Consider the following 16,727-nt stretch of genomic DNA (forward strand, 5'->3'; position numbering starts at 1 on the left):
ACATTTTTCCTGAGCTTAAGCTGTGAGCTGGGACAAGGATCTTGGAAGTAGGGAAAAATAATGTGAAATGGTCAGTTTTGCCCATGTGGAGTTCCTTCTGCATTTTTCAGCTRGTACTATAGCATGACTGGTTAAAGATCCCTTCTCCTAACTAGGAGGGGGCAGAGACAGACTCTTAATTCAGCTGCCTGGATGGTGATGAGGCCCAGCTGAAGTTCGGTATACAAGGTATGGAGAGATACATGCTCAAACCTTAAATAATATGCAGGCATCTGGGAAGAGGGGCTGTGCCTATACAGAGAGCTACTGTTCCCCCTATACTGGTTTAAGGAAGCAGGGTGGATCTGTCAAGGACATGCCATAGCTGATGGTTATTTGGAAAGTCTGAAGTCAGTTAGCTACTCCCGCTTTAGAGGGAAACACATTTGGAGTTTTATTGACATACACAGAGAAGGCAAGACATAGAGTTGTTAGCAACAGGTGTGAGTATGTACTCATGAGTATGAGAGTGTCACTCTAATACTGCAGGCAAATATTACATTGCTTAAGTGTCTCCAGGCTGGACTGTATAATTTTCAGGTAGTACCTTACTGAGTTTCCCCAGGCAAGAGTGCTACAAGTCAATTGAGTTATTGCAGTCACTTCCATTTTAATTTGTCTTTTGGGGGAGATTTTGGGAACTGCAAGTGTTCTTCCTCAACACTTAAAACATGAAAGCTGTGTTTTATTGTATCCACCAAAGCTATTTATTAGCTTAAAAACAGCTTTTCTGAACTTTTAAGTTCTTACGAATTCTGCTATAAAAAAAAAATCAAAGTCTGTTCTACATGTAGAAGACAATAGGAAAGCTACATATATTCCATTTGGCATCTGCTCTCAGAGACGTGCTGTATATGCTTATACGCGTGCACAACAGTCTCTGAATAAGTAACATCTGTAATGTTATATTTACTTTGATTAATGAAGAGAAAAGCACTAGATCTCCTGAGCCCTTGAATGCTGTTCTGCAATTATGTCACAACTGATCTTTATTGTTTCAGCTGATTATTTATCTCATTTCCTCATGATTGTCTTAAGCTGGCTCTYCTATAAATTAGGTCTTGCTATTAACAACAATCATTAATTTCCCTTACAGAAGGCTTGTGTCTACAGAGGGAGATGTTGCACTTAAGTCCTACTTTACCCAAGTTTGTTTTAAATTGTTTGATGCCATTCCTGTGAAAGCTTCAGGGGTGATCCACAAGCTAGTGCATTTGTCAATAATACTTCAGAATTTGTTATGTGTAATGCCAAGGTTTGCAGACAGACTATTAAAAGCAAAACATTTCAAATGCAAATGTTGTCATAAACAAGAAGAAAGTTGTTCTAGGCCCAACAAAGTGGCCTCCAAACTCAATGCCTCTTCAAGGGGGATGAATGAATATTGCACAGAACTGAATCTGATTAGGATGAAAAGATCATGACTGAATTCTAAAGTATGTATTTACTAGGAATAGTGTAAGAGCAGTTGCAGTGCATGTACTTCCTCACTACAATGTTGAAAATTCTGCCTCGAGCATCTGACAGAACAGGGAGGTTGAGTATCACATGTTTTGCTACAAATGCTCATTGCATACCAAAACTACTATAAAAAAGGTAGTAGGAGCTCCAGAGTGGGCTGAAGTGCCCCTGACCTCCAGCAGCAAATCCAGGACCTTCGTTAGGTACGAGGACTCTCTCTGGAGACCTCCAGGAGTGCAGAGGAGGGGGCGTGCACAGGGAGCCCTCCCTTCCTGCAGTTGAGCCTGCACCCTGAGACAGGGCTGCTGYGCTGCTCCATCTCCCCATCAGGGGCCACCTGGACCACACCATACCTCCCTTTTGCCTGTGCATGAATGTTTCATTTAGAAAAAATTCAGACAACTGTGTACAGCTTAGTGTCCCAAGCTGTTTGGGATCCCTAGCTCCTAATCCTTGTTCCCTCGATCCTCTTTGGATTAGTGATTGGAATCTGGCAGCAGTTGAATAAAATGTTTTGGGAACTGAGCAACTGCTGAATCAAGTTTTGTCTTGAGCTGAGGTACCTCAGCTCTGCCTAGAGTTAACCCTAAGGTACCTTCTTTGACCTGTAGATAAGCTTTACGTGAGGGGCAGGAAGGATTATAAAAATTATAATATTGAAAATATTACAACATGAGAGAAAAGCAGTAGTATGCTCTTGCCTGCAATACTGTGTTACTGAATAGGCGATAGCAGAAGCAGAAGGGAAGCAAAGCTAATAAATGATTAGAAATCATTCTGGAAAAGTTTTCTTACAGATTTTCAAAGTGCATAGGATAAATAAAAGGGGAATATGATGAGTTACACAAAGCAACAAAGAGAAGGCAAAACTAAAAAACAATTCTTTTGAAGAAATAAATTCTCTTTTGCAGAAATTACCTACTTTTTGAAATGATTGACCAATTAAGTCATCGATCTGTGTGGTAAAGCCAAGTGGMATGAATGTTAGCAGACTAACAGACTAAATAAAACTATCTATGACAAAATAAAGGATAACTAGGCCACAGCCACTTTAATGCAAGAGACAAATTTGAAGTCACAAAGGTATTTGAAACACAGCAGAAAGCATGTTTTCCTAATCCAAATGTCTAATAAGTGCTGAAAGAATGAAGCATACAATTGAAAACACATGCCCAAATTTAAAGAGAGAATGCAAGGGGAAGGATGCTGTTGAGACCAGGTTTGTTTGCAGTAATCCTAGCGAGAATCAACACCTTGCAAAGGCATTGGCACTGGGTCTCCAACAGCAAAGTGCATGTGTGAAAATGCAGCTGGTGAATGAAGCTCTGATGATGAAACGAAGTACTTTACTGAGCCTCTTAATTAAATCGACACTGGTAGAGTCTGTAGCAGATTGGCTTCTGACACTGGAAAGAAATGGATAAAAAGTGAATTCCAAATAGATACTGGAGCTGAATACAACGTAATCACAGCAAGCGCTGTGCCCAGGGTTAAAATTCAGAGCTCTGCACATTTGAGATAGCAAGATCAAAATGAGTCCATTTGGCAAAGCTGTTCTGGCATGTCTGCTAACAGATAGAAGAGTTTGAAATAGCAGAATAAAAAGTCCCAAGTGTGCTTGACTGAAGAGCAGTCTGCAAATGCAGATGATCAAATTGAGTAGATAAGCTATCTATGGAATTGAATTCTAGACTTCCTTTCAAAGAATGCTATGGGACATTGAATAATCCAGAATGTATTAAAAGTGTGTAGCAAATCTTACAATACTAAGGCAGTTTCAAAGAGCATGGAAAAGATTCAGCATAACAAAGTTAAAAAGAATAGTTGATACCAGGTAGATCCATAGAAAAGCTAATGTAAGATACAACCAACAGAGAATGAGAAGATGGCAACACAAATAATTGTCACCAAAAAATATTGGTTTTGTTTGCTTTATTAAGGAAGAGTAGGTCCTGTTAAACAAATCTGACCTTTTTTTTTAAGTGATAATACTTTTGGTTGTCAAAGAGAACTGCATTTCCTTAGCAGACTCTGAAAGCCTTTTGATTTAATCCAGATTCTGATGGAAAAATGTAATACTGTATGAGATCAATGTAACACATATTAAATGGGTTGAAAAACAGATAACTGATAGATCAGTAAAGAAGCAGTCCTCACCTGAGAGTGACTTACCACAGATCCTCCAGGAGTCTTCCTATGACCCACTGCTGCTCAGTAATTGTATCAATATTTTGAGGACAAATAATTGCTGGAAAAGAATGCAAATTTTTTGAACACAAATAAATTTTAAGGATATATCATTTTCACTAAATTATTTGGACCACATGGTAAATGGCCCCACATTTGATCTCACGTTTGACTTATTCACAGGATGTGGATGTTGGGCAGCCAGTGGTTAAAAGGGTTGAAGCCTCTGAAAGATTGAGAGAGAATCACYGAACATGAATTCACAGCGTGATGTGGTAGCTAATAGGGGTAATTCAGATGGAGAGAGCAAGTACAGAGGTATTTTGTTAACTGTATGTATTATAAGTTCATTAACAGGATACCATCTTCACTTTGGAGAGGGTGCAGACAAACTGAGAAAAGATTCAGAAAAGTACTAGAATAAAAATTCAGATCAAAACCTTCAATTTAAGATTTGTTTTAATGCATCCAGGTACCATCACTTCTAATTCATCACTGCTAATAGTTGCACTAAAGATTCTCTCCATGGTGGCACAGAATGGCATGAGATGACTGAAAGCTTTTGGGAATGAAAAAGCTGTCAGAAAGTGACTGAATCTGAAATAAACTGAAATCAACAATCCCTTATTTTTCCATTGATCACATGGGGATGTAGCTATCCTTTACTAAAACAGATGCTTACTTCCTTAGGCTTTCCAAAGCATGGATTAAAATAGCATGCTGAGACTGAAAAATCACAATCAGATCTCTGTCAGGTTGCAAACAGACAATAAGCCATGGAAGTTACCAAATGGTTATGTTAAAAAATGAGAGTCAATACACTGTATAAACAGACATGACTGTGAAATCATCTTATAAATGCTCACTCTAATAGCCACTGGAACTAGTGGCAGGGTGTTATAGAAGGACTTTGGGGATTTGAGAAGGAAGCAAGAGGAAAGGTTAGATGAAGATCCACATGAACCTTTTGGAGATCCTTCAAGGCTTACAAGTTGCAGAAAGCAGAAAATCTGAAGTGACCTCAAGATTTCACTCCTGGTCTGAAGCTGAACTTTTGCTTTGGTGGAAGAATTGGACACCTACTAAGGAGAGAAGCTGTATGAATAGTGTGACTTGTTCCTGGGTAAGGGAGTGGAGCTAGTCCTCTTGGCTGGAAATTAGTTAGAAAAACAGGAGAGTATTAATTCAATGACTCCAGGGAAGACAGCTGAAGATACAAATATGGTTCCAGCTGCAAATATGATATAATAAACAGAACAAACTTTGAGCCACTGTAACGAAGGACATGAAGAAAGGAATCTGTCAGATTCCTCCATGGCAATGGTAGGGTGTGTAGATAACAAAGAGCAGGAACAGGAAATTATCACTGATGAAAAGCTATAGTTAGCATTACTAGCACCTGGCGGGATGAGTCATGTGAGTGGAACACCAGATTCAGATTATAACCTGGTTATGCAGATACAGTAAGCAAAAGCAGTGAGTAAAAATAGGGAAGACCAGCTTGATAATTATAACTCAAAACAAAAATTTTTCAGGTTCATATGGAATGACATACTAACTAACAAAGACCAGGAATGCGGACAGGGGTCTGTCACAAATGACCAAACCAAGCCAGAGAATGGGTTGAATTGCCTCTTAAACATTTGTCTGCGATATCTAGAAATAAAAAGAGTAGCATCTGGAGAAACTGAGCTTGGCACGCGTGCTAGTTTCTTATACAGCTAAAAGTGAACCGCCACTGATAGTTTCTAAAAATGATGGCTAGTTTCCCAGCTTGAAAGGCATGGTGTCCAGCATGGAAAAACTATTTTTTGGACCTTGGTATGATTAATTAATCACTAGGCTGGAAACTGGTGGGTGGTTAGGGACCGGAAATTGCATGCAATATGAGCAATATTGTACAATATCTACATGAAGGACAGTTTTTTAAACTGCAGAATAATCCTGAGAGAGAGTGGAATGATGGCAAATAAGTAAAAAAGAAAAAAAAAATCACAGTATAATATGCAGAGAGAAACATAATATATAACAATTAGTATACATTGGAAGTTATGAAATGCAGAAAATTGATAAGGAAAGCTAAAGACAATGGGAAAAATCCAGGGGTAACATGCAGAAGAGCAATAAGACAAAGTTTTAAAGTAGATTTGATATTAGGAGGAAGTGGAAAATCTATGTTTTAATCTGCATTTGGAAAGCAGGGTGCTGTAATCTCAACAAAAGAGGAAGATTAAGTCCTTTAAACATGATAATTAACTAAAGATGATGTTAAACAATGCCTAATGGGATAGAGAAATAATAATCAATGAATCTGCAGAGTCTTTAAAGAAGTGGCTCAGGAGAACTCTGATGTTAATTTGCAATAAATCTTGGAATACTGTTGAATTTTCTGAGGAGATAATGTTATGCTTCTATTCAGGAAGAGTGAAGAAGGTGACCCAGTATCTGTGGTCTGATTAGCATGACACCAGTATAAAAGGAAACAAAAGCAAAACTGAYATTTAATAAAGAATTCAGGAGAGGAATGTAAATTATGTCAATCAACCTAATTTTATGAAAAATAGGTTTCAGCATTGCACATATAATTTATTTTGATGAGATTATGGGTCTGGTTTATAAACTTCTCAGCCTAGACCTTAGACTTCGGTCAGGGAAGTTACCACATGACATTCTAATTTTAACGTATTGTACAATATCACTAAATTGTACTTTAAGCAAATTAAGAATGGCTAACCGACAGATCTCAAAAAACGGTTGCCAACAGAGAAATCATCAGGAAATGGGTTACTTCTAGAGTGGCAGATTCAGCACCACTCTCTGCCTTAATCAGCTAGCCAGGAGTATGTATATACCCAGCGCTGACCAAATTTGCATCAAGGCTGAATAAGCCGCACTCTGTATGCAGCACCTGCATACCTATGTTGCCATTACCATGACTGTGACAAGAAGACAGTGCACAGAGCAGAGCTGTCGGGGGAGCTACAGTCCTCTATTTCCTGTAGTAAATATGTTAATCTAGGTAACAAGGTAGATCTGCAGCCAAGCTGCACAAATGTTAGAGAGAAATTTGGCCTGTCAAACAAATATATTCTAAATATTGCCAAATGCAAAATTACACATTTAGAAACAAGGAATGCAAGCTATCCTTACAGACTGGGGGAACATGTCCTAGAAGACAGCGACAGAGAAAAGGAACATCCTGGTGAGAAATGTGGGAACATGAGGTGCCATCACAGTGCTGCACAACTGCATTAGTGCTATTGCAACTCTTGGTTGCCTGGACAGGAAGTATTAAAAAGAAGTACAAAGATGAAACGTGAATGACAAACTACTGCTGGAACAAGTATTAAATGCCCTCATACCGTATAGTTAGTCATGGCTCCATGCTTCAAAAAAGGTGACTGAAAAATTGGAGGTGGTGCAGGAAAAAGCTTCACTAAGGGTTCAATAACTTAAGAAAGTGCCTCACATTGACAGATCACACAAATTTAATTTGCTTAGGTTGTCAGAGTAAAGACGGAGAGGTAGTTTACAGCAGCATGTAAACTTCTCTCATGAAAAACACGGAATAATAAAAGTTCAGTAATTTAACAGAGAAGAACAGAAGGATAAATGGCTGGAAAATTTTTATTAGAAATAAGGCACTGTGGTGTTTGGGTTTTTTTCTTTTTATTCATTTATCTACATCTGGGCTATTCTGTTTGCTTTTTCCAGTGATGGTGAATTACAGCTGGCATATACTACCATGATTCTCCATGAGCTATGTCAGAAGAAATCAGGCACCTTTTTCAAAAGACTTTTGCTGTCAAATGCATGATATTGAGCTCAGTTAAAAATAACTGGGAGAAATCTAATGGTCTATGATGTACCAATCAAGCTAGTAGGTTCTTCTGTTGTTAAACTACCAATTTGTAAAGCAACTTTTAATGAGTCTTGAAAATAAGTTCTTCTTGGAGACTTAATTAAAGGGTGTCAATATGAGGGGTTAACAGTAACTCTCTTTCTTACTGGTATGGGTGATTGCAGTAGACGTGATGCAAATAACACCCCTTCCTGAAGTGGTGTATGAAAAACTGAAACAATACACACACAGATGCTCAATTTACAACAGTTTTTCCAGGAGAAACCTCTGTGTGAATTATGTCTCTGTATAAAAAATGATTGGGGCTATTAGGCTCTTGGTTGAGTTTTATGCAAATGATACGGTGTTACAAAGCAATGCATCATGGTGTAGAAATTTCACCCTAACTGCCTACCTGGGTATTGAGAAGCATAAAATCAGAGCTCGGCATATCTTTCTTGTGGGAGAAAGGAGGGAGGCTGGCACTCAAGACGAAGTATCCAAGCACAAAATTTGCATTAGATGCAGGAAACACATGACATTCCGGATATGCAGAAAATGTGCGATATTGCTGATGATCACTGGCTCCAAAATCCAGGTGACTGCCCTTGTGTGGAGTTAAATGTGATTTGAGTTGGGCCAGGTGATGGTGATTTGGGCAGTTCTGACTGTGTTACTCATACTGTGGACAACACCAGGGAGATCAGCAGAGTTAGTATGAATGTCTCTGATTCCTGCATCCAGGTCTGTCATGAGAGGTCACACACCAAATGTGGCACTGGTGAATGTGGCTTTTCATCTGTGGAGCAACACCTGAAAATGGAGGCGATGTTGCCCTTTTTCCTATCTGTCTTGCACTATTAGCTTAGAAATGCTTGGGCACAGTCCCTGGGCAACTGGAGAGCAACTGGAATACATTATAATACAAAAACGGGTAGGTGTGTCATAGGCTGTGTGCAGACTGCCCTGCTGACATCAAAAATAGGAAACTGTAATTTGTGGTGTTACTGCCTTTTCTCTTGGAGGACCTGGCSTCATGGCCTAACATTAGCTTAGACTGAGTGGGCTAAACTGACATTGGAGTAAATGCCTTGTTACCAACAGCGATGCTTGGTACTGTTGTACAGCTGTGCTGAGAAAAACTGCCTTGGTGACCAAGACGACATACAGACTTTCAGATAGGAAGCTCTGAAAGCCAAAACAGAGGGAGGGTTATGGGATCATGTACTCTTATGTTCTTCTACCTTGTGAGCAAGTGTTAATGGACAGCACAAAGTGCTYCCAGCTGAGAACAGCTAAGACACTTGGGCTTGTCCATGCCTCCARATCCACATTGCCACTGAACAAGGAATGTGCTAGGAACATCATTTGAAGCCACACAAATCTCTGTCAACTGGCTGAGTGAGCTTCTGCCTATGGAATAGATCCTGGTCCATACTTTGGCTGGCTGTGAGGGGAATATAAACACTGACAAAGCTAGTTTTTTCTCTCTTTTTCTTTTTTTTTTTCCTTTTCCATATGATTTTCTGCTTAACTTGTAGTTGTCAAAGTGGGCAAGTCTGTGCTCTTTTCTGCCTGAAGGTTTAGTAAATCAGACCTTTTGGTTTCAGATTAAATTTTACTTTGCATCATGTCACTTGTGGAAAGTGATTTTGGAACCTATGACTCAATATTTCCAAATTAGAGAGAACTTCCCTCTCTAAAGTGCACGGGCTTGATTTAAACATTAAAATAATCGTGCTTCATTCACAGGAGTGATTCATAGTCTATGGGAGCACAAGGCCACATATTAATCGTGTGGATCTAGTAATAATAGTTGCTTTATTTGCTCTGTAATTCGTCTTGGATCCTGCAGTGCAGTAGCAGTGCACAAACCTCCCCTAAGGAGGGAAAAATGCATTTTGAATTGAGGTAGGACCTTCAGGGTTTGGTCCCAAGCAACCAAGGTGGAAAGTGTGAAAGTTTTGTAATGAAAATTTAGCAGGGTGAAATCAAGCTATTGGGAGAACTGGCCGATCAGACACTTAGGGTCTTTTGTTCTGGAAGAGAAATTGAGTGCACTCACCCTGGTGCAAAKTAGAGTCTTTCCATGAAGTGGGGGAGCAGCATTTTCAGGCTGTGACTTTTGGTGTCAACACATGACACACATCTGGGTCTTAGCTTCTGGGGATCAGACAAAAATGGTGCCCCTAAGGTAACACTTTATTGCTTCTCGAGAAGAACGTGGCAAAATGACAACATTTTAATGCTGAAAAAGCGATTGCAGAAGAGCAAATAAAACGGTTCAACTTACAAATATCGATTCAGAGATGCTTTCCCGCAAAAAGTCCTCTGACAGAGTTTCGAGATGTGCCCGGGTACTAGGGATTTATGGCTCCAGAGTCAGCCTCGCACTRACTACCTTCCCCAGAGACTTCTCCATTAAAATCGGTTTTGAGAAGTCAGTATCGCTTTCCGTTCTGCCAAGTTTATTTCCTTATTAATCAAAAATCTCATCTACCTCTGGCTTCAGGTGAATTTCTCTTAAAGCATTGTAGGGCTACCCGGAGGGAAAATGAGGAGGAAAAAGAGAGGGGGGAAAAAAATTGCGACAGGATGAGTTTACAGTGACAGCTGTCTTTTATTCCTTTCGTTTTTTCTAGCACGCCCCTTTTGAGGGTTCTTGACAAGAAAGAACTTTTTCCGCCTTCTTTCTCTCTCTCTTTTAGGATGACTTGTGATCTCAGAAATGTATTTTATACGTTTGATAGATGAAGCGAACAATTTATTTTTCGACCGAGCATTTTTAATTGGAAATAAATTGGTAGTGTTCTTTCCTCCCTGCCTGTTTATTTGTTTTGCTTCTTCCTCCCCCAAGGTAAATCTAGACCGCTGTAATGGGATCTATATGTACAGTACGTGTCATTTAAATAAAACGTTTTATCAACCATATTTAAATCTGCAGTCAGCCTCCTTTAACCTCTAAAATTACGCTTAACAGACGACCTTCATTAGCCAAATTGGAAGGGACGTGCGGTATGTTTTAAACAGTGTCGTTTCCACGTTGATCAGCCACCATCCGGAGCGAAGGAGGAACCTGATCGCATGGGCCGGTGCAAACGCTGAAGTACGCGGGGCGCCGTCCCCGGCCGGCGGCAGCGGGGCCGCGGGTGCGGAGCCCCAGCGAGGTCCCGGGCAGGTGCCCTGGGGCCGGCGAGGCCGCGGCGGCGGCGCCCCGGCTCCCCGCCCGCCCCCGGGGCCGCAGGATCCGTGCCGCGCCGCCCGGTTATTTATTTGCTACCTTGCGAGCGGGCAGGGGGTGCTGGCAGAGCGCTCGCCGTCCCCGCTCCTGGGTTGCCTGTCCCAGAGGACGCCAATTAAAGGCACTAACTGGACAGCAACACATCAAAGTCCGCTCCTGAGATTGGATCCTCGGAGCTTCGGGAGTCCTGTAGTCAGGCTTTTGTTTTAGCCGCCAGCGTTGCACCAGTTTTCCCGTGTCGGGCGGGAGGGAGCAGGGACACACGCACTCACACACGCGCGCACGCTCCCACCCGGGAAACCCCCTCTCCGTGGGCAGCCCAGTCCCGAGGCGCCCACCCCTCCCGGCGGGGAGGCCAAACCCTCGCGGCCCCCAGGGCGACGGCAGGGCCCGGGGCTGCGCGGGCGCCGAGAGCCGGCGCCGGGGAAGGGGAAGGGGCCGGGCCCTGCCCCGGCCGCGCTCGGGCGCGTCCTCCGGGCTCGCTGCCCCGTGCGTGAGGCCGAGCCGCCTCCGGGAAGCAGGTGTTTCTCTGGGCGCCGCCACCTCTCCGGGCTGGGCCGGAGCTTGGCGCGGCCCTTCCAGACAGCGCTTCTCGGGGCCGAGGGATTTTTAAGGCTTGAGGTAAATAGGTTTGTGTTTGGAGAAGAGGTGAGGAGGAGGAGGAGGAGAGAGTTGCAGCTACATTGGGACCCTGACGAATAAACCCAGCCTCTCCCCTGCTTCCCGAGTCCGAGAAATGCAACAATTCTCCCGATTACCAAATGACCTGCTACAACTTCCGAAGAGGTTTAATTAGCCCTGCGTTAATCGTGATCTCAGGGTTTTCCAGGCGCAGCTCGCCCAAGGCGAAGAGGAGAGGCGGCGTTTGCAGGAGAGGCGCAGAGTCTCTATCGGTTTCTTTTTTAGGGAGGTGGCTGCTGCCCCCGGCCGATGGCAGAAATGGGCAACACGCCGTGGCTCCCCCCGGCCCGCGGCGAAGGTTTGTAATGTGGCAGGCTCGGCTTGCTGATACACAGAAGCGGTGCAGGCAGGATCGGGGTGTTAGAGAGCCGCCTGCGCACGCTGCCGGCTTGTCTGTTTCCTTATAAATTTCTGCTTTTTTTGTTGGTTTGTTTTTAATAAATCTTGAAAGCCCCGCGGTGGCGAAAGGGCAGACACAGGCAGAAAGGGACAGTCCACCCTGCAGCCGGGGCCGGGATCTCCAAGCYGAGCAGCAGCACGGTTTGTGCGCTCCTGTTTATTTGAAAGCTGCTTTTTAAAATGTCTGTTTTCTGTTGGCATCGCCCTCAGGAGTAAAATAAAGCTCCGCAGAGCCCGCGTGGAGGTGGCTCTGGGTAGTCCGTAAAGGAGCAATAGCTTGCGCTGATGGTTTCAATAAAGAGAGTAACAGCTGATGCGACAGAACTAGAGTTTAGCAGTTGTCTATTTTTTTATTCTAACTACAGCTCCGTTTCCCTTCCATCAAGAGGTTCCCGTCCTCAGACCGGGGAGGATGTGCCGGGAGAGCGAGAACGCGTTTGATCATTTACTGCCCACGGAGGCATTTGTTTTTCATTTTGCAAACGCTTCCCTTTAAGTAATTGTTCCTGTTAAGAGCGTATACCTTTCACTGGTCTTCGCCGCGCTATAAATAATCTCGATGAAGATGCAAGGATATGACTTTCACAAGATTGGACAATTGATTAAATCTGTGACCTGCAATTGCGAATAATCTTGGAAGGCTATTTAAACAGATGAAGGCCTAAATTGTCTTGCTTGTATCTGAATTAATTTCTCATTCATCATCATTATGGAGTGATTGGTTCTATTCAGGCTCTGCAGCCTGCTGGAACGAAACTGGATTTAAATGAGACTGTAACACAATTTAAATGCTCTCCAGCTTTAACGAGGCCAATCGAGCAGCTGCAATAAATACAAATATTTTTCTAAACAGCCTTCTTTTAAATAATTACTTAATACTTTCGTGTGATGTTCTTAAGTGGCAATTTCTGTCTCTGAAGTCCCAGGCACTTCTTCGCAGAGAGGGCAGCAGGGAAAATCGCTTTGTGTGTTTACTTTGTGTGTATATGTGCATGCAATACACCGATGGTGATTCTTTAAAATAGATTTTGTAAATATTATTGTAAACGTGCGCTACGTGCTTGGTCGTAGGTACATTCACTTTAACTSTTAAAACAAAAAAAGGCGGTGAATTAGAGGCCAGAGGTTGTGATCTACATGTTTTCTTGTTTGAAGATCCTGAACTAGCGATCTTTTCACCCCCCTACTAAAAATAAAAGAAAAAAGAAAGAAAAAAAAAACTTGTCAAAGACAGAGACCTATTCTGGCCGGATCTGCCCTAATCGCCCCCCCTGAGCCCATTGCCACCCCGGGAGGCGCTGCCCTCCCCGGCCGCAGCAATCCGCGCTCGCGGGGCTGAGCGCTCCCGAGRGTGCGGAGCGGCGATGGGACCCTGCCCGGCTCGCAGAAGCAACCAGCAAGAGGTCTGGAGGGAGCAGGCAACAAATGAAGGGCTCAAGTGTGACGGATGCAGCAAAAGGACATGGGACTCACCTCCCTTCCTCCCCTTACACCCATCTAGGAACTTGATGCGCGTAAATGAAGCCATTCATGTTAGCGAGACTCCAACTCATCTTGACGTTGGTTTTACCCCAGGTTGACACTGTTGTAAGTGGCAGAACAGTGGGCCTTGGGGTGACATATGGTGGAGGGTGTTTTCTGGGGCTAAACTCAGCAGTAAAACAAGGTACCCAGGCGCGCAGGAGAATAACAGAAAACAAAAAGAACCTTCAGATACACAAGCAAAAAGCGAAAGGAGCAGCATGCCTTTCTGCAGGTGCTGGAAAACGACCTAATAACCAAGCAGAAAACGTGAAATACGGACAGCCGATTTTCTAATGATTTGGACGCTGGAGTAAAGAATAGTGCTGGGAAAGCAGATCCGATCCAGTTTAATCATACAACCTTAATAAAAACGTATAGCCTGAGAGGGGAAAGTAAGCGGCAGTCTCGGTGCTATCTCACTTAATGATACAGAAGGTGACACATAAAACACAACAAAGGTGGTCTGCGTAGAGCCGAAAAGAGCTGAGTGATTTGATAGTAACGGAGCAATTTAATGCGCGAGTTGGAACACAGCTCCCCGGGATCGTTTAGGCTTAACCCGTGCTCTAGAGCTCATCTTCCTCCTCTTCTGGTCCCTTTTTTATTAGTATTATTATTATTCAGTTGTTTAAAATGAGCATTATCCCAAACATATTCAGTGCAATCAGCTCGGTCACACTTACAAGAACACGCTTTAATAAGGCAATCAATCAAATGCTAACAAGGCGGGGAAGGCCTTTCGGAGTTGAATTTGGCTGGCTGGGCAGCAGAGCCCTGTAGCACATGGGGTACCCCGAAAGCAGCCCCGACGCGGCCGGGGGGCGGCGGGCGGGCGCCGGGGCCGTGCTCGGGCACTGCAGCAGCAAGGGCATCGCTCTGCGTGGCAGCAAGAGCACCTCCGCCCTGCGTGGCACGGCTCCAGGGCCGCCGCTGCCGCCCCTCACCTGCCCTCCTCCCGGCGTCTGAGCCCGGCCAGGGCGAGGCGAGGGAAACCTGCCCCGCTTCGGGCGATGGCTTGGGGTCAGAGCCAGAGCCCAGCCGCAGGCTCGGTGCCCTGTGCGTGCTCTGGCCCCTGGCAATCCCCCACGCGTGCCCGGGAGCTGGCGTCCTGCGTGGGGACTGCGCCCCTCACCCCGCCCCGGGCGGCCGCCACCGGCGGCGAGCGCCTCAGCCGCACCGGCCCCGCGTAGCAAAAGGAAAATTTCATTATGAAGTAATGAGTGATTCCTCCCAGTCAGATGTATTGTTATATCTTCCACTTCAATTTAGGAGCACAGCGGCTCAATTACCTAGAAAATACAGTCAATTAAAGGCTGCTGATTGGACACGAGGACGGATCATCGATCTTGTACTTTCCAATATTGCTCCAGACACCTCATTTTCCCTCCCCTATTAACTGAAAATACTCCTGGCATTACTGCGACCCGGAGCCTATTTACCTGTCGCAGGCAATCTCTGCCCTGTGACCGAGCCACAGAGAAATTCACAACCCGCCTTTGCCGCAGCCTCCTCCGAGAGCCGGAGTTAGGAAGAAGGCAAACGCTGCACGGAGCAGAGGGCGGTGTTGCGCATCGCGCCGGCCCTGGGCAGCCCGTGTCCCACACTCCTGCCTCTACCTCCCTGCTGCTCACCTACTGACGGGGATGTCCCCTTGGCAGATGGAAGTGGAACAGAGGGGGTTAAATACACACGCACACACACACACACACCCCTATCTATCTATATATAAAATAGGCATATGTATTTGTAATATACATATAGTGCCCTGCTCCTGCGTGCTAGGCGATTTAGCCTTACAGGATTGCATTTCGAAACTGCTGCATTTGCAAGTGCAAATTGACGCCGCGGTCCGTACGCAGGCGAGGTGGCCCCGCGGCCGGCGGCGCGCTGCCCGCCGCAGGCAGCACTGGCCGGCCCCTGCCCTGCCATCGCGGCCCGGCGGTGCCCCCGCCTCTCCGGGAGGGGGTCGGGGCCAGCCAGGATCCCTCCCCCGGCTTTACCGCGCAGCGCTCAGCTGCCCCGGGCCCCCTCGGTGCTCCCGCTCCCCGGCGTCGCCAGGGGCTTTGCACCAGGCGGTCGCTCCTTCACTCCTTTTTTGTTGGACTGGTTCTTCTCGTGTCTGCTAAAACATAAAGTACGGGGGGGGGGGGACGCTGGAAAGGTCGGATTTGTTTAGCGCTGCCCTTGGATGCTGTTTACAACTGTTTTTTTCCAAGGGGGCGAAAGAATCTATTTGTGAGTGTCCAAAATGGATCATCAGTTTCCATGTCCATGAGGACATCTCATTCAGAAAGGGCGGAACAATCTGCCCTTAATTATTTAAAGATGGTGACTTTGGATCAGTTTTTTTAAAGCCCTAATAAACAAATTTTGATTGAAAAAATATATCCTGGCACGCCCGTGTCTCTTGCCTGCTTTCCATCCACTCTAAGGAGACGCTACTATTCGCTCTCTGTCCTAGAGACAAAAAGTCTCCTGTGTGACAATAAACTCGAAGGTCCTTAGTAATTTAGCACAAAGCAGATAGCGGAGGTGTCAACACGTCTTTGTTCTGCCCAGCATTTATTTTCCTGCTTGTTGAACTGTAACTATGAGAAACTAGACGAAGGTGAAATTCGTCTTAAGCAACATTTTTACTTTTTTTTTTTTTTGAATCAAGCACAGTAAAATGTGGGTGATGCGTTGTTAAAATGCCTGTCGTTATTATTGTTATTGTTATTGTTGTTATAATTTTTATTGCGACATGGTAACAAATTGTAACAGTGTATTCTTTGGGCTATTTAAAAATAGAGTCAAATAAACAATTTCGGTTTTGGAAGAAATTACTAGCCCAGTAGCCCAGTCCGGTGTCTGTGTTTGTTTTTTTAAATTTTAGATTGACGGCTGTGCTCCACACGGGCAGAAATCCACGAAAAAGTAATAGTGCTACCTCCTTCCGAAATACCTGAAGGGAAAAGGAGGGGGGGGGGAGGGCTACTGGAAGAAATTATCCCCAAGAAAGAAGGGCGACTAGTGTGAAGGACATATACAAATGCAAAGATTAGAGGTGGGGAAGGAAACACAAAACCCAACACTTGAATTAAAAAAAAAAAAAAAACGCAGCAGAGAAAAGTCAGTGAGAGAACTAAAGGCTGAAGTACAAAGGAAGGGAAATCGCCTTTGCTCCAATTTGCAGACTAGTGATTGTCTGAAGGAGTTCTGCTCCCTGTCACCTAATCTCTTCCCTTGGCGGCTTGTTAACGTTTGGCACAGGGTCTCTGCTCAGACAACATTATACATTCTATATTCAAAAATCCTCCTTACATATACATCACTTGCTAATTTCGTCAGTGTGTGCACATTTCAGCGACTGAA

Source organism: Apteryx rowi, unplaced genomic scaffold (genome assembly GCF_003343035.1).
Source record: "Apteryx rowi isolate R43461 unplaced genomic scaffold, aptRow1 scaffold_820, whole genome shotgun sequence".
In the NCBI taxonomy this organism is placed as follows: domain Eukaryota; kingdom Metazoa; phylum Chordata; class Aves; order Apterygiformes; family Apterygidae; genus Apteryx; species Apteryx rowi.